The sequence below is a fragment of the Vombatus ursinus genome, unplaced genomic scaffold (genome assembly GCF_900497805.2).
Source record: "Vombatus ursinus unplaced genomic scaffold, bare-nosed wombat genome assembly UNPS02008961.1, whole genome shotgun sequence".
Lineage (NCBI taxonomy): Eukaryota > Metazoa > Chordata > Mammalia > Diprotodontia > Vombatidae > Vombatus > Vombatus ursinus.
In genome coordinates, this window is record NW_020948739.1 from 11292880 (window position 1) to 11315587 (window position 22708).

General features: G+C 39.3%; 1 protein-coding gene across 1 annotated transcript in view; it reads left to right on the top strand.

The window, feature by feature from the left end:
* Positions 1-1568: 1568 nt before the first annotated feature.
* The window catches only part of DCSTAMP (dendrocyte expressed seven transmembrane protein), a 37260-nt gene continuing 16120 nt past the window's right edge, over positions 1569-22708 (top strand). The window contains exon 1 of the mRNA XM_027850034.1: positions 1569-1629. The gene's annotated coding sequence lies outside the window, so the exon portion shown is untranslated. The remainder of the gene's footprint in view (positions 1630-22708) is intronic.

A 22708-nucleotide genomic window follows, 5' to 3' on the forward strand; every position in this document is an offset into this window, starting at 1 on the left:
TTATCAGGTCTTGTACAATGCTCAGCTCTGGAAATAGAAATTGAAGGAAAAAACAAGATAGTTCTTACCTTCAAGAAGTTTATATTCTAATAGAGGAAGATAATGCATAAAGGAAAACTGGAAAGCAAAGGTCAGGGAGAGGCACGTATGTGGGGGCAAGATGGAAAAGTCAACAGAAACCAAAGAGTAAGAAGTGACTATGCATGGCCCAGAGTACTTCCTTAAATGGTGGTCCTGGGCAGGAACTTACCCTTCAGAGAAGGGGGCCCAAAGGCAGAGACATTTCCAGTGTGAAGTGGCTGCTATGACAGTGGTAGAAAAAAAAATACAGGTCAAAATGTAGGTGATGGAAAAGGAAAAGATAATGATTAAGATCTACTAAAAACAAAATAAAACAAATTTAAAAATCATTGTAAGATTTTTCCCTAGCCAAGACCAGCCTTAGGCAAAATTTAGAAATATACAAAGTCATTTTGGCACCAGTCTTCCCATTATATATGACTCTCAGTAAAACTCCCTCCTACCCCCACTCCCTAACCCCTGGGTTGGGAGTCCTCTTTCTCAAATTCCCTATTGCTGACAGATCCTTCATTCTCCTCAAGTTGTAAATTATTCAGGAATGTCAGAGGTGTGATGAAAAGGTGCTTGAATTGGAGTTAGGAGAGACTTTAAGTTTGAATTTCACCTCTTAAACTTACTAACCTTTAAAAAAAAAGACAATTTGCAGTTTGATTACAGTTAGGCAGTGTGGTAAGATGAATGAAGATCTGCCCTCATTATTGGGGTAACTTCATTTAAGTCCTGCTTCTGACACATGCTGACTAAATCACTTAACCCCTCAGGGCCTCAGGCAACTGTCCAAGACCATAAATTTCAGAGGAATTACCAATATGCATTAGTAGAAAGACTCTCTTCATTGGGAATTCCCTCTATTGTAAAATTGTAGGTCTGCCTCTCCCTCCAAAATGTGTGTGTGTGTGTGTGTATGTGTGTATATGTATATATGTGTATGTATATACATGTATGTGTGTGAATATAATATGTCATCTATGTCTATCTTTATGTGTGTATTCGTATGCACTTATCTTCTCATTTTGGTCTATTCTGTAATTTTCCAATAATATCTCCAATTCCTGCCTTGCATAGAATATGACTTCTGAGGCATCTTCTAATTCTAGGATTCTGTAGTTAAAAATTTTCAGAACTCAGGTTTCTGTATTATCTATTCCTTGGGTTTGCATAACTCATCTGTTCCAGGTGGAGGAAGATGCTAGGGAGTAAATGACTTGGGGCTCCTCTGAATGAGTTATACTCTAATGTTTCTTGTTAAAACCAAAATGACTTAGTCACTTGGTTGGGGAAATCGAGAGGTTGATTCATGGTGATGTGAATTTGTGATCATACGTAGTTCCTTTTTCCAGTACTATATCAAGAGGCACAGGGACTTGGAAGGATAATAGGTATGCGATAAGATTTCAAGCTGGAATGAAATTTAGAGATCACCTCATCCAACTCCTTCATTTTACAGATGAAGAAACTGAGGCCCTGTAACTAAGCCAAGCCAGGATCTGAAGCCAAGAACTCTGCCTCCAGATCCACTGTGCCACTGTGTGGCACAAAGAAGAAGCTGTAAGTACAACTTCAATAGAATATTTGTCCCTGATTGTGTTCTGTCTTGTATCTTGAAAACTTGAATACACAATATCAACTAACCTCCCCTTTAAAAGAGGCCACCAGTTTTGCCAGCAAAAATTCACTAGTTTAGAGGAATTCTTCATTTATTTGAAATGTTGAGTGTTTTCATCATGATATACTTAGGCTACATCTACACACACACACACACACACACACACACACACACACACACACAATTTAGCCTCTTGATTAATGTGACCAGTCAAGTCAATCCAAAAACTAGTTAAGTCAGTGTTGCTCAACATACATCATCTTGGAATCCATTGAAATTAATAGTTAACACCAAGGGGACAAATGAACACATATATTATGGACCTATTAAAAGACTAAGCATTGACAACTCACAGCCAGATTTTTTTTTTTATTTCACTTGCTAACGGTATCAGTTTCTGGAAGGAGGAAGAATACACATTAATAAGAGGAGAAGAACCAAAGGCTTAAGTTGGGTTTTCATTAGCAAAGCTAATGAAATTAGTTTTAATTCCTGCCTTTGATACTAGAAGTATAATTGAGAAAAAGTAATTTAACCTCTCTGATCCTCAATTTTCTTATCTATAAAATGGACATAATAAATATAATGCTTACCTTCAATTCAATTAAAAACTATTTATTAAACACCTATTTACTAGCAGCAGGGATTCAAAGGCAAACGCAAAGCGATCTCTGCCCTCAAAAAGTTTATATTCTACCCAGAAGAGACAAGACACCAGAGAACTAAGAAAGTATGGACACTATATAAAGTAATGGAAAGTCATTTGAGGGGAGGTTAGAGGACTAACAACTGAATGAAAACAGAAAAGATCTTATGTAGGAAAGAGCACTTGAGTTGAGCCTTCTAGGGTGTTCTAATAGGCAGAGGTAAGAAATGAGAGCATTCTAGGTGTGGGAAACAGCCTTGGCGAAGGCATGGAGGCAGGAAATGAAATGTTGTTTATGGGGAAATGGCAAATAGATAAGTTTCATTGGAACCAAGAGTGCATGAGGGAGCGTAGTGGGTAATCATCTTGGAAAGATTGCTAAATTGCAATCAGATTACGAGGGGTTTTAAGTGCCAAACAGTGGAATTTATATTTTATCCTAGAGACAAGAGGGAGCCACTGAAGCTTCTTAGGAGGGAAGTCCAGACCTGTGATGAGATGATGTCTGTAAAGCCCTGTAAAAACTTGGAAACACTAGTCTAAGCATGTCACTCTCTTGCTTGAGAAGCTTTGATGGTTCTTATCACCTCCAGGATAAAATATAAACTCCTCTCTTTGGCATTGAAGGCCCTTTACAATAATAAGAATAGCATTTTAGTTATTAGTATGACTCATTTCTATTATTAACTAGAAAATCCAAACCCCAAGACTTCTGGACTCAACTATCAAACAAAAGCATTTTTCTTATTGACCTGTACTATTTAAATAGTACAAATAACTCTCATTTGCCTATTTACCTATAGACTTGCAGCAGGTATTCCTTTAATTGAATGGTTACTATTAACTACAAGCACTGTCCTTAACCAGTTGACCCTATTTCTTTATGTTTACTGTTATAATATATGGTTGTGGTTTGTCCTTCATTCTCGAAGAGGACCATAACATCAGGGAGAGGATGACATGATTTGCAATTGATTTTGATTTGAGTGACAGAGGACTGTGAAAAGTCACCATCCTTACTTTATCCTCCAGAGCCTTCTGAGTCCAGTGGCCAGATATATATCATGATGACTGGAGGTAGCCCAGGATGCAGTGGGAGACCTTGGCTTTTTTAAGCTAAGGTCTTTTCAGGTTCTCACTTTGAGTGAGGCCACACCCATTCAGTGAATAGGACTCTCTGAGAAGTAAGTCAATGGATGGCCCCTTTAATTAAAAAAAACAATCAAACTGGGAGGGGAAGACCCTCAGGGTTGCTGGCCAAAAGAGAAACAGTTACTATTTACATTCACTCTGAGCCAATGGGTGCATGCTCACATTCAGAAGGCACTTTATAATATTCTTTCTTCACAGCCCTTAGAAGTACATGGCTTAAGAGGTCTTAATCCTTTTTTTATAGCTGAGGAATCTGAGGCTTGGGGAGTCAGAGTGACTTGTCTAATATCATACAGCTAGTTAGGACCAGAATCAGGTCTTACATGCAAGCCCTCTGAGACTCAGAGACAATCACTTGTTCCATGCCTGCTGGCCTCAAAGGAAGAAAGATAAAAACCTTATATACTTTTCTAAAGAATATCTTCCAAATTGTGCCAACAGCACCACATCACATTGCTTTACAATTTATAACCATCAGCCAAATTGTTGAGCAAATACTGTTCTGTTTATCCAGGAGCTCCCATTAATCTTTCTTCTCTGTATGAAAGTCACTTTCACAAGGTAAGAGATTTGCTGACTTTCCCAAGGCAAAAATGATTTAAAAAAAAAGTTTTGGAGAACTCAATCAATCTATGAGACTGCTTTAGTTATCTTGGCCTGAAGAAAGAAAAGGATTTACAAACTCAAATTACAAAAGTTTGCCCAAGTTTGCAGAAATTATCTCCATCTTTTTGTCCAACTTAACAGGTTCAGGGCTCTGATATTCTTTCTCAAAAAATGAATGCAAAATGCCAAATCACAGTTTATTTTTATCTCTTCCCTCTTATTTTTCATTTAAAAATGAGACGCAAATAAAATGTGTGAAGGACACGAAAAGGTACCTAGAAATTAGAAACAAAATGGAGTCTATTCATTAGGGAATGGGTGAATAAATTTTGACTATATGAATGGAATGGAATATAACCATAACAATCCCTCCCCCCCCCGCCAGCATCCCATACCTCTCCACTAGTCTTCCAAGTAAAGAAAAAGACTCATCTTGCTCCTTCTGAAACAGCCCTTGTAGCCTATGAACTTCGCTACTCATCTACTACCCACTAGAGTTCTCCTATTTCTCTCTCTCTGTCTATATATAAACACTGATCAATGATGCCCCCTGTTATCCCCTGTTCTTTCTCATGTACTCTCATCCCTATCCCTCTCAATCCTATCTTTCTTAGTCCCAATCCAGCTCTGTCCACCATTTCCACAGTGCCCTCTGGAATTCCTGTTCCATAGTGAACAAACTCTGCTTCATTTTAGACCTATTTCTTTTGCAATCTTTCCATTTATTAGCATTTGCTGAGACCTGTCTCCCCTCTGATGACCCTGCATCTTTGTTCATCCTTTCCAGCAATGGCTGTACCTTCACTCACAACCCAAAATCATACTGGTCCTGGAGGGGTAGTCAGAATACTCCTTCCTCATCACTGTTACTTCCAGACTTATACTTTGCCTTTTCCACAGTAATTTTTCTTCTTTTGAAAGCTACTCAATTAAAAATTTCCACCCAGTCAAAATTATAGTAGTTCAAATATATCAACCCCCAGGTCATTCTCTCTCCTTTTTCAGTTAGTTCACATCTTTCTACACTCTCCTACTTCTGTCTTCATACTAAAGACTTTTAAAAAAAATTCTTAATTAATTTTTAGTTTTTAACATTCACTTTTATAAGATTTTTAATTCTAAATTTTCCCCTCTTCCTCCCCTCCCTAAGACGGTGTGCAATCTGACATAGGCTATACATGTACAATCATCTTAAACATATTTCCACATTAGTCATATTGTGAAAAAAGAATCAGAACAAAAGGGAAAAACCTTGAGAAAGAAAGAACAAAAAACAACAACAAAAAGAGAAAATAGTATGCTTCAATTTGCATTCAGACTCTGTAGTTCTTTCTCAGGATGTGGATAGCACTTTCCATCAAGAGTCTATACTAAAGATTTTTAATATCCATGTAGATATGCTTCAAATTCCCTAACATCTCATTTCCTCAATCTTTTCAAGTCCTGTGACCTACTTCTTCACTCTAATTTAGCCATATATAAGAATGATCACACAGTAGATCTCACTGTTACCTATGAGTATTACACTTGACAATTTAGAAACATTGACATTCACTTCCATAACCATAACCTCCTATCATCCCACTTCTCACTGTGTTTCAACTCTCAAACACCTATTCTTCATACTCTGAGACCTCCATTCCATCCACCCTTCAGTATTTTCTCAGATAGTTACTCATACTCTGACTTCTAGTTTCTCCCTCTCCAACCTTAACCCACTTATTAGCATTTAGGCTTTACACTGCTTTCTGTTCTTGAATTGCTTACCCCCTTGTCCAATCAGTGCTCTTCCTTTGCCAAATCTAAGCCCTAGATTACTCATACCATCCACCTCCTCCACTCCTCCACATGAGATGCTGAACAAAGCTGAAGGAAGTCTCAAAACTATGCAGATTAGTTACATTACAAATTCACATTATCCAACTTCAACTGGGCCCTCACTACAGTAAGGTAGTCTTTTTAGTCCTCCCTAATTGATTCCCCATATTATTCCTCACAGAAGGTATTCTAAACCTCCTCTCTCTCTCTCTCTCTCTCTCTCTCTCTCTCTCTCTCTCTCTCTGAGTCATACTGCTTATTTTACGGAAAGAATTGAGGTCATTGGACTTGAGCTCCTACTTCTCTCATTCACTTCATCTCAAAATCTCTTGACATCATCTCCTACTCTCTCCTTTCTCCATTCTCTAACAAATAAGTGGACTTTCTCCTTGCCATGGCCAACCCTTCTAAATGTGTATTTTATTTCATCCCCTCCAGTCTTCTCCAGTAGATTATGTTCTCAATCATCTCCCCCACAAATCTTTAACCTCTTTCTATCAATTGATTTCTTCCCTACTACCCTCACACAAGTCTCCCCCATCCTAGAACCTACTTCTTCCTTAAACTATCATGCTAAAACTCCCCTTCCATGCTCAGCCAAACTCTTTGAAAAAACTTTCTACATCTTCTGTCTCCACTTTCTCTTTTCTTACTTACTCCTCAATCCTTTTCATTCTGGCTTCTAATTTAATCACTCAACTGAAACTGTTCACCATGCAAATAATTATGTACAAACAGGATAAATACTGGATATTTTAGAGATAATTTCAGAGGAAAGGCACTAAAATTATAAAAGGACTTGTAGAAGGTGGGACTTTAGGGATGTGACTTGAAGGAAGCCAGGAATGCCAGGAGGCAGAGATGAAGAGGTAGAGCATGAGGGACAACCAATGAAAATGTCAGAAAATGAAATGTGTGGGAACAGAAAGTAGGCCAGTGTCACTGGATAACAGCAAATGGAAGGGACTGTAGTTTAGGAAGACTGGACAAGAAGAAAGGGATCAGGTATAAATGTTCTTAAAAGTCAGAGGATTTTATACTTGACCCTGGAGTTAATAGGGGGGCAACTGGAATTTATTGAATAAAGAAGGGTAGGAGTGGTGATATGATCTGACCTGCACTTTAGGTCAGAGGAGAGAAGGAGGTATATATGAGAGATATTTTGAAGGTATAAACAACATGCTGATTGGATTGGGGTGGGGGGAGGTGAGAGAGACAAGAGACTCAAGAGAAGAGGCTGGTGGAGAGTAGAATTGGTTCACTAATGATTCAAGATGGAAAAGGGAAGAAAGTATAACCAGTACAGCAATGATAGACCAAGAATTGAAAGATTAGAGGTCATGGTGACAATGAAAAACAGGGTTTAGGGTTGTAAGGCAGAGGGAGAAGTGGAATCAAATTGTAAGCTCCTTGAGGATAGGAGTTGCCTTTTACCTCTTTTATATCCCCAGAACTCAGTACAGTGCCTGGACTGTAGTAGGTGCTTAATAAATGTTATTTTGACTATTAGATGAATGTATGAATGACAACAGATTTTGATTAGATAAGGAACTTTCAGAGTTCATTAACATGGAAGTGGTACATTTGTGGGTGATGGCAAGATGAAATGTATGACTATCTCTGTGAGTAGCTGAGGTGAGGTGGAGGAGTAGGTCATTGGGAATGACAAAATTGAGCAAATGGGTAGTTAGAGCATTTGAGGGAGTATCAATATGTATCTTGAAATCACCTTGTAGGAGAGGAAGGAGAGAAAGATTGAATCAGGCACAGAACTCTTTGAGGAAGGAATGTTCTAAAGTTCTATAGACAACAGCTACCAGAATCTTGATTGATTGATAAATATGGATTGAATGAAACTCAACGTAAGAGATGTTTCTAAGTGATGGTGGTGGAAAGAAAGCTTGGAAGTGGCACTGTGGAGAAAGAACTATTCCAGTTCATCCACCATGACAAGTTAGTGTGTAACATGAGTAAAAAATGAAACAGGGCTGAAAAGGGTTTCAGAGAAGCTGTGTCATCAGTAGGGAACCAGGTTTCAAGGAGTGCAAGAGGATGAAGAAATCAAGAAAGGAAAAGGTTTAAGAAGAAAGCTAGTTTTTTTTTAATGTACACAGAAGGCAGTCCAGAAAGCATAGTGGAAAGGATTTGTGGCTTTAGAGTGGGATATTTGTGAGGTTGGGTTGATGGGGATGGGAATAAAGGAGCAGTCAGCAGAGAACAAAGAATAGGGTTTGCACAATGGCATCTGGGGGTTTAGAATCACTGGGATGGGGAAAGAAACAAAGGGTGGGAGTATGCTAATCATTGAGGAATGAGTTCAGGTAAGTTATCAGTCTCCTTTGCTATCTAATCATTATCCTCCTTAACTTTGAGTATTCCCCAAAGTATTTGGGCCTTTTTCTCTTCTCTATTATCTCCATCTTAACCTCACATGATTTTGCACATGACTCCCAAACCTAACAAGCTGCATCTTTCCAGATAGTTTTGGTACTTCTTCACTAATTGCCTCCTGGACATTTCAAATTGGGTATCTTGTCAATATCTTAAACCCCGTGTATCTAAAACTTTAATTTGTCTTCTTGCCTTCTAAACCTCCCATCTTCTAAGATTCCTTATTTCTGTGGAAGGCACCACCGTTTTCCAAAACTTCCAGTTTTGTAATCTTAGCATTATTGTCCTGGAATCCTCACTCTTCCTTACACCCTCTATCCAATTAGTCTCCAAATCTTGTCTTTTCTATATTCACAATGTCTCTCAAATCTGTCTCCTTTTCACTCACTTAGTTCAGGCCCTCATCACCTCTTGCTTAGATTATTGCCACAGTTTCTTAAATGATCTCTCTGCTTCAGATCTCTCACCATCCAATCCATCTGATATGTTACAAAAGTAATTTTCATTAAGCACAAACCAGGCCAACTCAACCAATTCCAGCTTCCTACTGCCTCTTGGATAAAATATAAACTCCTCAATAAAGCTTTTAAAGACATATACAACCTGTCCCCAATCTATCTTTCCAGCCTCATTGCACATTATACCCCCTCCTGCACTCTGTATTCCAGCCAAACTGGTCTTTTCTCTGTTCCTCACACATGGCACTCCAATCTCTCATGCAACTGCCTTTACACTATCCATCCTCCTACCTGGAATGCATTCCCTTTTTACTTTTGCCCCATTAAATCCCTCCCTTCCTTTAAGATGTAGCTTGGGTACCAGGTCCCCAATTGCTACTGTCCTTTCTCTCAAATTATCTTGTATTTAACTACTTCATATATATTTGTACATTTTAACTTTGTAGTATGGTGTATATATTTTTAGATTTACTTGTCATCTCTTCCATTAGAATGAAAGCTCACTGAGAGTACACCTAGCACAGTGTCAGGCACATAAAGTTACTTCATAAAGACTTGTTGAATAATTACTGATTAATTTGGGGAACAAAGAAAAGACTTTCATGAGTATCCAATAAAGAAAGTAGGACCAGAAGAAAAACAAATACAGTACACATGATATGATTACAGTCATGTAAACAAAAGTTAAAAGGCAGTAGAATTGAGATTAATTACAATCATTATGATTAATTTCAATGACTATAAGTAAATGACTGTAGTATATGCATATAAAAAAAATAAACCCAAAACTTTTGCAGCCTGTATAAGCTCAGCTTCCTAATCGCAGTTCACACTCACATTAACAAGTCAGATCTCCTAGATCAGGATTCCATCTCCCCCAAGGGTCCTAGAGGTATCTCTGAGGGGTTGGGGTATTTTTAATGTTTGATCTCCCATTCCAGTAATTCTTTCAAGTATGTTCAGATGATTGTCAAAGTTTCATTTAAACAATTAACATCAATTAGCTGCTATGAAGGGATATTTGCTGAGAAGATATATCAAGAACAAAAGCACAAACATTTATTCCCAGTACCTGTAGCCACACTCCACCCTATATCACCTTGATACCTGACTCGAGCAGCCTCAAAATCAAAGTAGTCATGTCAAAGCATTTGCCCTCTCCCCCCACAAAAATTAATTCTAAATAATGCATAACAATAGATGAAGTTTCTCCCTCTTGACTGCATACATTGGGCCAAACAGGTTTCTTGGTGCTTTGCTCTTCACTGGTCTCAGCTGCCAGCAAACTCTGGCATGGACTCATCACTGGACCTCTGACAGCTCACTCTTCCAACATTTTGAAGATCACAAGGTCAAAGCCTAGTCCATTTCATCTTCAACACTGCTTCACCTCCAGCAGAAAAGAAGAAACATGACAGGAAAAGAAGCAACCAGAAGTCCATGTTTTCATGGCTTCATTTCAACATGAGTGGGGAAAGTAGGCTATTGGAGCTAGTCCCCTCTCCCTATTAGGAAGCTTACAGTAGTCCACATTCAAACAGCACTTCCTCACTGGAACAAAGCCAGACAGAAAAGAGACAATCTAATGATGGTTAGTACCTTTTAAATTGCATGCCCAGTTCTGGCTCTTCAGCCAATCAAAAGTCCATTTCTTCACTATGTGGTTAGTCAATCAAAAACATATGGAGTAACTCTACAAACTCTGAAGTAGAGAACAGGGCACTCAGACTATCACACACTTCTAGGAGGTGGCTCACTCAGTTTCTCCATGTAGTTTGAGAGGCAGGCCAAGCATACTGAGTATATTCTAGGGATGGGGCTCCCAGTGAAAATAGATATAGATATTTGCTGAGGCAATTGGGGTTAAATGACTTGCCCAGAGTCACACAGCTAGTACGTGTCAAGTGTTTGGTCTGAGGCCAGATTTGAACGCAGGTCCCCCTGACTTCAGGGCTGGTGTTCTATCCACTGTGCCACCTAGCTGCCCCTAAAACTTTTTTAAAAAGAAAAAAAAAGGGAGGGGAGTCCAAGATACTATCCAAGAGTTTCTGAGTTTTAAATTTTTCTTCCTCTTCCTCCCCCCCTCTCCCCAAGACGGCTCGCAATCTGATGTAGGCTATACATATACATTCCTATTAAACATATTTTCACATTAGTGATGTTGTAAGGAAGAATTAGAACCAATAGGAGGAACCATCAGAAAGAGGAAAAAAAAAACAAAATAGAAGAAAAAAAATAGCAAATAGTATGCTTCAATCTGCATTCAAACTCCATAGTTCTTTCTTTGGATGTGGATCATTTTCCATATATATGTATGTGTGTGTGTGTGTATATATATATATATATATATATATATATATATACACACACACCTATGTATGTATATTTAAAGAAGATAGTTGGCTCAAATTAGAACCAAGTGGACAAACAATTCTATAAGATTAATAGGTTTTCTTTTTTTTTTGAAGGGAGTGATGACTTTCTCTTTTGTTCAGTATAATTATCTTTTTTTTTTGACTAGACAATGGGGTCAAGTGACTTGCCCAGGGTCACACAGCTAGTAAGTGTTGTGTCTGAGATCAGATTTGAACTCAGGTCCTCCTGAATCCAAAGGCCAGTGCTCTATCCACTGTGCCACCTAGCTGCCCCACCAGTATAATTGTCTTGACAGGATCACAAGTTCTGATTTCTGTCAGGCAGCCAGTGACTAGTTAATCAACTAACATTTTTTTTTTGAGGCAATTGGGGTTAAGTGACTTGCCCAGGGTCACACAGCTAGTAAGTGTCCAGTGTGTGAGGCCAAATTTGAACTCAGGTTCTCCTGACTCCAGGGCTGGTTCTCTATTCACTGCGCCACCTAACTGCCCCATACTAGCATTTATTAAATGCCTATTATATGCCAAGATAAATTGTAGATAATCTGAGAGTGAAGACACTAAAATAAAGGAGGACTGGGAAAGACTTCTTTCAGGGGACGGTATTTTAGCTGACATATAGAGGAAGCCAGAAGGTAAAGGTGAGGAGGGAAATAGTTTCAGGCATGGGTAATGTCTGTTTCCTAAGAGTCACAACAGAATATGTTCCTGTTTAGAGATAGCATGGTACAGTGTACAAGGTACTGGATTTGAATTCAAAATGCCTGAGTTTGTATCATCATTCTATAATTTACTAGCCATATGACATTAGGCAAGTTACTTCATCTTTCTGCACCTCATCTACCAAATGAAAGAATTGGACTCAATGTCCCCTTTCAGCTCTAAGTCTATGGCACTATCCATAGAAGCCACTAGCTTCCACATTGGGATAAGTGGCAAACAGAACTGATTTTTATTTTTATTATTTTATAATGAATCTGCAAATACAGTTCCCAGAGAAGAAGGAGAGGGGGATAAGTTGAATTCTTGCAAGGTCACTTGACCCAGTAATTTTCCAGAAAGAAGGATTTGTTCATTTGGCTCTTTCATTAAAAGGGAGTACATGGCTTTTATGGGTGACAGCTCAGGGGCAGCCTCCTTGATTTACTTCTTCAATATTCCAAATTCTACAAAGTACTTAAGAGGCAGTCATTTATCTGGGCACTTTAATTATTAAAAAAAAAAAGACTCGTTTCAGCCACCAACTTGATCCTATAACTAAGGCATTTTGTCCTCACCTTAAGAATTCTCAGCTGCTCAGCTTAGCAGGTAGGTGGTACGTTGCCAAAGAGTTTTTGGCCCTGCTTGTTTATCAGAAAGCGTCTGAATAGGGCTCTGGAGGAACTCTGAATCCCTAGTGCCCTCTGCAGTAAGCATGGACTCTTGGTACCAACATTTTTAGCCTCGCAAGGAAAACAATCAGAGATCCAGAGCTGGCAACTTTCTTTTATTTGCTCAAGTGCACTGAACAGAGGCACAAAGCCTGCCCATTTTTCTACCCCTAGCAACTGCACATCCTTGCCTGAAAAGAGATAAAGCCTCCAATCCATGTGAGCTCTGCACAACTACATATTTCAGGGCTTTGAATGCCTCTCATCTATGGCCTGTGCTCTTCTCACTGTTCTCTTTTTTTGTTCCTTCCTACCTTTTGCACACGGAGTGATGAGACACTTTTTTCTCTCTTTGTCCAGTAGTCATCTAGCCTTGAAAGAAAAATGAAATTGTCAGCTAACTTTGACGCTGGCTTGAAGGACTGCACAGATGTTGTGAGGTAATCATTTCCTGTGTCAAACTAAGGCTATTCTAGAGAAGCCAACAGCTGGCCTCTTGAGATTGAGGTTGAGAGGAGCAAAAAGGAGGCATCACTGCTTCTTGCTTTCCCAGGACAAAGGCAAGAGGGTTGAGTTGGTGAATATTCCTGATTAGCAGTGACTAAAGGGGATGCAGCAGTAAGGCCTATCTCCGAGGGAAGGAAGAGTCAAAAAGGAAGCCCAGGGGCAGCCAGGTGGCAGTGGATAGAGCACCGGCCCTGGATTCCGGAGGACCTGGGTTCAAATCTGGCCTTAGACACGTAACACTTGTTAGCTGTGTGGCCCTGGGCAAGTTGCTTAACCCCATTGCCTATCCAAAAAAACAAAAAGGAAGGCCAAGCTGATGTTGGCTTACATGACCTTGGAGGCCCCTCCAACTCTGAAATGCTATGATTCTAGGAACAGGAAGAGTCAAAGGGTGAAATGAGTAAGGGAGGTTCCGGCTAAAACCACTGTGGCTGAAGAAACAATAAAATAAACATTACAAATTTGGGGAAGAGGTAAGGGAACAAAGGGAAGTTGGAAAGGCTGGTAGTCAGAGAAACAACTGACTGTGCCTCATCTGCTTTTTTTTTTTTTAAGGTCTTAAGAAATCAGAAGGGATAAAAGAAGATGGATGTAGGAGGAAGTTTGAGAGTAGGGGGGAAAGAAAGAAAGAACTTAAAAAAGGAGACCAGGAAAAAGGAATAATAGTCTTGAATAAACTCTTTTCTTTCAGGGCCAAAAGGAAAAAAAATACATACACACATATACATATATACACACATATATACATAGAGAGAGAGAGAGAGAAAGGGAGAGAGGGAGAGAGAAAGAGAACTTGGAGTGTGTGTGTGTGTGTATGTGTGTGTGTATGTGTGTGTGTACATCTATATGTGTGTGTATACACACACACATACACACACATACACCATTTTTGTTCCTTATCTTCAAATAAAACTATATTGTATTTTTATGTGACTTACAGCCTTTCCCCACAATGTAAGGTGTACTTGGAAACCGCTGCTATCTGTTGGTTTCTAACCTTAACATAAACCTTACATACCCTCCCTTTCTCCGTACTTCCCACCTTTCCAGAGGATAAAGTTCAATTTGGAGGCATCTAAACATGCATTTAAAGCAGTGGGCCTGAGTAAATGCGTAAGCTGATAGATAAAAGAAAGGACAAATCAGCAAAAGCATTTGTATTTATGAAGAGCTAAGAAAAATATAGAACTGAGGTTCTTTTCTTCACAGTCAACTTCATTAAAGGGGCCCAACAGATATATGGATACTACAAAACAGTGGAAATTTTAAAAAATACATTTATAATTGATTTATGTTTTTAAGAAGCAACTTAGTATAGTAGAAAATACATGGAGAGATTAGATTCAAATCCTGGTCCTGAAGCTGACTATCTGTGTGATATAGCCTCACCAGAATTTCTCCTCTCTGAGCCTCAGTTTCCTCCTCTATAAAATGTGTATAATGATATTATACAACATATATCATAGAGCAACTGTGGGGAATTGCTTTGCAAATCTTTGAAAAAGTCAAATGAGATTTTATATATGTATGTATATACACACACATATACATTATATATGTATATATACATATATGTAATGTGTGTGAATGTAGTGTTTTGTAAAGCACTTGAAACTTTTAAAGCACTTGAAGCAGCCATGTAGGTGGTGAAATAGATAGAGCACTAAGCCCAGAGTCAGGAAGACCTGAGTTCAAATCCAGCCTCAGACCCTTACTAGCTGTGTAGCTCTGAGCAAGTCAATTAACCTGTCTTTACCTCAGTTTCCTCATCTATTAAACGGAGATGCTGATAATAGCACCTACTTCCCAGGGAGGTTGTGAAGATCAAATAAGATAGTATTTGTAAAATGCTTAGCATGGTGCCTGGCACATAGTAGATGTTAATAAATATTATATAAATGTTAGCTATTATTATTGTTATTATTATAAAAATAAATTATTATTGCACTTGTTGTATGTGTTAATGTCCTGGGAGTCCATTTGGAATCAAACCAAGAAGCCATGGGTAATATTGAGAAGATCTGGGGTTCCCCTGTTCCCCTACTTCCACCCACACCTCCTCTCCATATAGGATATAGACTGCTCTATCAAACTTAGAGATTTGCCCTCTCTAAAACCACATCTTTAGTGATGACTGGAAAAGAATTAAGCAAAGGAATTTTAACTATATTTGAATGTATAGAGAGAAAGAAATTAGTTGAGGTACATATGTAAGATAAGTAAAAGTTAATTTGTAGTTTAAAGGAGCTCAGAGAAGTTCATTCTCCCAAATTTCTTATGGGGAAGTAAATAAAAGTCCTGAATATTTGTCATGTATGTATCTGTTGACAAAGTTTCTTGGAAAGGAACTAGTGAAATAATAATATTAGGGTTCACAAGCCTGTCAATGCTTTGGCTGGGGATTTTTCCTAAAAGAAGAGTTTAGGAAGGTATCTGGAGAAAAAAAAATAGTCATGTAATCAAATGAGATAATGTTTGTAAAGCAGTTTGAAAATTTTAAAATGCTATCTAAATTGACAGCTATTATGATTATTATTACATTATGCTATCCTCAGAACTGATCAGTCAGCAAAAATGAATTTCTAAGAGAGGAATGTACAGAATTTTAGGACTGTATAGAGAAGATAATCCAACTTAGCCTTTAGTCCTGATGCTAGGCTGATCCAAAGGCCTACTATGCATGGGGAGAAAGGACTCAGCATCTTCTCTATTGGTGAAGTTCTCCAGGGAAATAGTCCAAAGCCTCCAAAACAACCATAAACTGAGGACTAGATTTACTGGACACTTTGATTTCCAGAAGTGCTTTCCCAATATCTTTTCATTAATATCTCTAAAGAATAGAGCAGTGTCATGGGCACTTCAAGTCTACTATTGTGCAACATGGAGAAACAGACGCCGGGCTGACAGGAGGGGAGTGGACTGGGGGCGGTGGGGTACCATGCCCATTTCCTATTCTGCATTTAGGCATGTGATTTACTAGGTTCCCTATTCTCACATTCTTTGGCTCAGTAAACTCCCATCATGGTGCCCCAAGGACAATTATACTTTTAGTTCAGGTCAAGGCTCATTTCTAGGATGTCCTAAAAGAAAGGGGGTGTGGTGGTGGTAAAAAGGTACTCAGTGCACAATATAAATCAAGTATGAAGCAGGAAATTTAGTCCTATATGAAAGAAAGATTAAATACAAAAATTTTATAGTGTACATTAACAGTACTGCTAAAAATAGGATTCAGTAATTTAACTTACAATTACTGATACAATCTGCTGGGAGGTTAAAACTTAAACCACATTGGACCATACAGCTGTTTCCAGGACTGCTAATTAGACATTTTACATTTATTTTTCCTTGACTCTTCACTGTTGAAACAACTCAAAGAACATGTCTGCTGGTAAAAACAAATGAACAAACAAATCCAGCCAGGCTTGGGTGAATCCACTTGTCAGGGCCATATTCTCCAACCCAGAAGTTTCCCCTGCTGGTAGCAGGGGAATGCAATCATTGGATCCAGGACCTTCAGACTTCTGGAATTAATGAGAACACCTCAAAGCTTGGACATATCCAGCCTAAGCTTGTTCTTATTCGTGGAAAGAAAACACAAAGCAGAAAAGGCAGCCCAAGCTGTAGGTCCAAGTTCAAGTAGTTGAATCCATAGTACACGCCATAACAGTGGTGGGATGGTGGGTGCCTGGGAGAGGGAGGCAGCCTCCTCACTTCCTTCACAGGGAGTCTAGAGAAAGTGCACTACCTGTTACACAGCAGATTTCAAGGAAGAAAAAACCCATTGAAAGCTCTCTCTCCTTTTAATTGACTAAGAACCCCACCTCCTTGTCACTGTCCCTGGGGAAGTGATGACCAAGGGACCACTCAGGGTTTTCTGCAACATATGAAAGGTACAAGTCCTTTGGAAGCAGCCAGGAAGTTTGCCATTTCCTAGGACCCACATAATGAATCAACAGGTTACTGAAATCCCTGGAAATTTCCAGGGAACATCCTACAGACCAATCTAATCTCCACTACAGTTGAAACCAGCGAAATGAGGAACAGAGGTCCCCCACTGTTTGGCATTTAAAACCCTTCTAAAATATGCATCCAGCTTATCTTTCCACATTTATTGCCCATTACTTTCTTTCATTTCCTCTTTGTTCCTCTTCCCCTTACATGAAATTTTTTCTCTAGTTTCCATGTCTTTACACAAGTTGTCCTCTAAGTATGGAACATATTCCTTTCTTGCATCCTCTACAAATTCTAGCTCCCTTCAAGGCTCAGCTCAAGCACTATCTCCAGCCTGAGGTCTTTCCTTGTTACCCCAATTATTAGTACCCCACTCCACATTGCTTTGCCTTTACTTAGTATATATTTTATCTGTATACAGCTTATTTTGCCTCAAAAGAATATAAGCTCCTTGAGGGCAGGGGCTATTTCATTTTTTTGTCTTTCCCCCACCAGGGACAAGCACAGTGCCTAACACAGGTATTTCATAATTCATAATGTATTTCATAATTGCTTATTGAATGAATGAATGAAGAGGTGGAAAGAAAACAAGAATGTTAATGCTAAAAGCAGATGAGAAGAGCTGCCTATGGGTTAGAGAAAGGGGCTGGGGTGGGGGAAGAGAGTCCAAGGCTCTGCCTTTTAGACCACAGCATAGACTTAAGACCAAGATGGGAAAGGATGTGTTTTTGCAGGAAATATCTTACCTATCATTTGGGACATGCTGTTTTCTGTGTGAAGAAAAGGAATATAAAGTTGAAGTTGATGCTTGTTAAGACAGCATGTGCCAATTATAGAACAAAATTACAACAGTATATCTTATTTAATTGTTATTAGATTTTATTGCAGAATGTTAAAGTGTTAATGTGCACATAAATCTGCTTCAAGCTCTCTGAGAAATGTCTATATTATGGCATATTGTTAAAATAAATGAAAGCAATAGAGGGAAAAAGGAAGCCAGAACATGTATTATTAATTTCCCAGCAAACAAGTAAAATTGTGTGATTTATTCTCAGAAATTTTGTTTCTTGGTAAAAATATGAGTGCCTGGGAATTCTGGTCCTTCTCAAAGGAAAATTCTTGGATTCTAGACAAAGTCCTATACAGGATTACCTATTTAGAATAGCTCCTACTGGCAAGAAGCAGTGTGTCATAACGGATAAGGAGCAGGTTTTGGAACCAGGAAAATGCAGGTTTGAGTCCTGACTATGGGCAACTCAACCAAGTGCTCAGTGCCCCCAGTCAACTCTACAAGAAGACAAAATGTAAAGAGATTTCCGATCTGCATTGACATAGGGAATATTTTCACTTGGAAGGCCCCTGTAGAAAAGAAATTATAGGTCTAGTACCTCTCCCTATCCAGCTAGTAGTGGAAGGACTAGGACATGAGCTTATGCCTTAAATAAATCTATTTGAAATCGACTATCTATATGAAACCTTGGTTTCCCACTCAAGCATTAAGAATGGGTTGGGAAGGATATTAACTTCCCCATTGCTGTTGGATACCGTCATTATCCCAGTTGCCCAAGCTTGCAACTAGGCTTCATTCTTAACTCCTCTCTCTCTCTCTCTCTCTCTCTCTCTCTCTCTGTCCAATATCCAATCTCCCCAATATCCAATCATTTGTCAAAAGCCATTGGTTCTACCTTTTGAAAATCTTTCTGAACACTCCTCTTTCTCTTCTCTGACACTGCCACCACACTGGTGTAGACCCTCACCACCTTATGCCTGGACTCCTGCAATAGCCTGCTGGTTGGTCTTCGTAACTAAAGTCTCTCTCCATTCCAATCGATTCTCCTCTAAACTGTCAAGTCAATCCTCTGAAAACTCCAGTAGGGCCACATAACACACACACACACACACACACACACACACATTCTCACACACTCTTGTTTCTGCAGTGGTTCATTATCTATATCCCTCTTCTTAAACCTGGGTGTTCCTCAAGGATCCATCCTGGGCCCTCTTCTCACTCCATATTCTCTTCCTTGGTAATCTCATTAGGTCTCATAGGTTCAATTATGATCTTGTTGCATAAGATTCCACAATCTATAGTGCCAGCCATAATCCCTCCTGATCTCCAGTCTCATATCACAACTTGCCTGCTAGCTTCCACAGCTGAGGGTCCAGTTGGTACCTCAAACTCAAGATGTTGAAAACAGAACTTAACATCTTTCTACCTACATCCCCTCTCCTTTTCAGCTTCCTTTTGTCTATTGTCTTTCTCAGCCTGTTCCCCTTCCTGCCTCCCCTGGCCAATCAGATTGTAAACTCTCTGAGTGCAAAGATTGCCTTTCTTTTCTTGCTTGTATTCTCAGTTAGCACAATGCCTGGCACACAGTAGGTTCCTAAGAAATGTTTATTGTTTACACCCACCCCTCTGTCAAGTTTCCTTTTCTTTCACCACCCTTCTTCCAATCACTCACTTCCATAACTTGAGTCATCCTTACCTTTATCCCACTTCCTTCCTCCCCCACATTCAAACACTGGATGATTCTTGCATATCTTACCTACATAATAACTCTCCCATCTGCCTACTTCTCACAGCCACTGCCTTAGTTCAGGCCCTTTTCACTTCTCCCTGGACTATTGCAGTAGCTTCCTGATTTGTCTCCTTACTCCCAGTTTCCCTCCTTCCTAATCTATTCTCTACAAGGTTGCTAATAGGCTTTCAGGTTCAAGTCTGACAAAGACAATTTTCTGCTCAAGGGACTTCAGTGGGGCCCTTTTGTCTATAGAGTGAAATACAAAACTCAGCTTGGTGTTTAAGGTCCTCTACAGTCTGACTCCAACCTAACAGAAGGCTCCAGCTTTTGCTGCTCAAGAACCAGGCTTTCTGTAGCTCCCTCCCTCTCCTTCACCCCACCTTTGTTTTTTTTTTTATTCCACGAAGAACAAGAAGATCTTTTTGAAAGGTGGGCAGTAGTGCATGAAGGAGTTGGGAAGACATTTTCCCATCAACAGCTAACGAAGGTTGCTCTTTTGTCCCTCCTATTGGTAAAACTGTTGGAGGAAGAAATTTCTCTTGCCAAGAAAATGGCAGTTTGATGTCCTAGTTCTATTCTGAGCCCTCTTTTTTTCTTCCTCTATACTACTTCACTTGGCAATCTCATCAGCTCCCATGGATTTAATTACCATCTCTATGCTGATAATTCTCAATTCTACCTTATCTTCCCCAACCAATCTGCTGACCTCAAATCTTTGCATCTCCAATTACTTTTCAGACATCCCAAACTGGCTATCTAGTAGTCATCTTAAACTCAACATGTCCAAAGTGGAATTCATTATCTTTTCCCCCAAAACTGTCTACCACAATCCTCCCAGTCTGGCTGGAGACCTAGGTGTTATCCTTGACTCCTCACTATCTCTCAACCCCATATATTCAATCCATTGCCATTATGTCTCTGCAATATGTCCACTTCTCTCCTCTGACACTGTTACCACTTTGGTGCAGGCCTTAATCACCTCATGCATGATATTGTAATAGTCTGCATATTGTAATAGTCTCCAGGTGGGTCTGACCACCTCAAGACTCTTCCTACTCTAATATATACTCCATTTAGCCACTTAAGTGATTTTCCTAAAGGACCAACTATGTCATCTCCTCTCCTCAATAAACTTCAGTGGCTTGCTATCACCTCCAAAATCAAATGCAAAATCCTGTTTGGTATAAACTTGTTCCTGCCTACCTTTCCTGTCTTCTTACATCTTATTCCCCTTCAAGTACTCTTTGACTCAATGACACTGCCCCCCTTGCTGTTCCACAAACAAGTTATTCCATTTCTAGTCTCCAGGCATTTTCTCTGGTTGTCCTCCATGATTGGATCTCCCTCCTCATCTCTCTGCCTGCTGGATTCTGAGACTTCCTTCAAGTCCTGATTAAAATGTCATCTTCTATATGAAGCTGTTCTCAACTCCTCTCAATTCTAGTGCTTTTCCCTCTCTTAATTATTTCTGATTTATCCTATATTTAGCTTGTTCATATATGTTTGTTGGCTTGTTGTTTCCCCCATCAGAGCGTGAGTTTCTTCAGAACAGGAATGGGTTTTTTCCCTCTTTTCATATCCACAGACCTTAGCTCAGTGCCTGGTATATAGTAGTAAATGTTTATCAGCTGACTGTCTGAATGATGGAAGAGTCTTCTGGAGTTTTTGACCAGGCAAAACAGATGGACAATCTGGGAAGTTAATCAGAGCCTAGGAGTAGCTGGGTAAACTACAGTGATAACAATGATAGCTAAATGATTTTCCTAAAACATAGGTCTGATTATGTCACCCCTCTAACATTTATGTAACACTTAAAGATTTGGAAAGCACTATATAAATTTATATACACATAGAAATTATTATATATCATATGTGTGTGTATAATCTCATTTGGTCCTCACAATAACCTTGTGGAGTAGATCTATTATTATTCCCCATTTTACAAATGAAGATACTGACACTGAGAGAGGTTAAGTGACCTGCCCAGAGTCACACAGCTAGTAAGTGACTGATACAAAATGTGCCATCAGGTCTTCCTGACTCCAAGTCTGGTCTGGCATTCTGCCATACATTCGAAGTGTTAAACCATGAAACTCCCTTGGAGCAAGAATCAGATTAAAATGTAACTAGGAAATGTTTAACAAAATGAATAAAAATGCAATACAATGTAATGTTAATTTGTGTTTTTTTTAAGTAAATGTACAGCCTGTAGTGATCTGTTTCTAGTTGAGTTTGATGTTACTTCATTATACCATATAATTGTGTCTATGAGTAGCACCTGAAAGAAGAGACAGCAAGACCTAAATGGAGATGGCATGACCAAGAGCGATATAAGGAGAAAAAGGCTGTAAGCAGGAAATTCTAGACACGGCCTCAGCCCTTTGCTGGACTCTTCAGCAGCAAGGCCATCTAGGTATCTGCTTTGGCTGTGTGCCTCCCCTGTCAACACATGACGACTCTTGGAGAAGCTTAGCTCCCAAGATAGTCTGGAGGGTGGGAGAGAGAAAGGGACAAACTTTGGACTCATTTCAGAATGTGTGTAAATTCTCGTTAATCACTGTTTACTTTTTGCCCCCAATTAAATGTTTTATTGTTTCAATGCTGCTTCCCTTACTGAGTTTGTTAGCATGACAAGCTAAAAGCCAAGGTTGGTAACTGGCCATTAGCAGTTCCTATAATTCAGAACTGAGTATATGAGGGGATTTTAGATCACATTTCTCTCCTTTACATATTCTAAATTGCAGCCAAACTGAACTCATATTTTGTATGACATCTCCAGCCTCCATATATTTGTACAAGCTGTCTGGAGTGTATTCCCTCGTGTCCTGCTCTCAGAGTCTTTATCTTTCCTCATGCCTCAACTCAGGTACCACCAACTGGTGCTTTCCTTAGTTCTCCCAGGTGTTAATAGCCTGTCATTAGATTACCTTATATTTACTTATCTGAGTATAATCTGTACCAGACCTGCACAATTCGGCAGTAGGTAGGGGCCAAAATTAAAATAAGCTAAACTTCTTTGGGCCTCAGATAGGTCAGACTAGAGATAGACCAATGATGGTTGGTGGTCACAGGTCATGTGACAAACAGGTGAGTGCGCAGTGGCAACCCAACTTTTTTCCAGAGCTGCCAGAAATCCTTTGGCAGGCCATAGGCAGCTCACAGGCCACATGTTGTGAAGTAGATCCCAGTAGATTCTAAACTTTTTAAGGTCAGGGTCCTTTT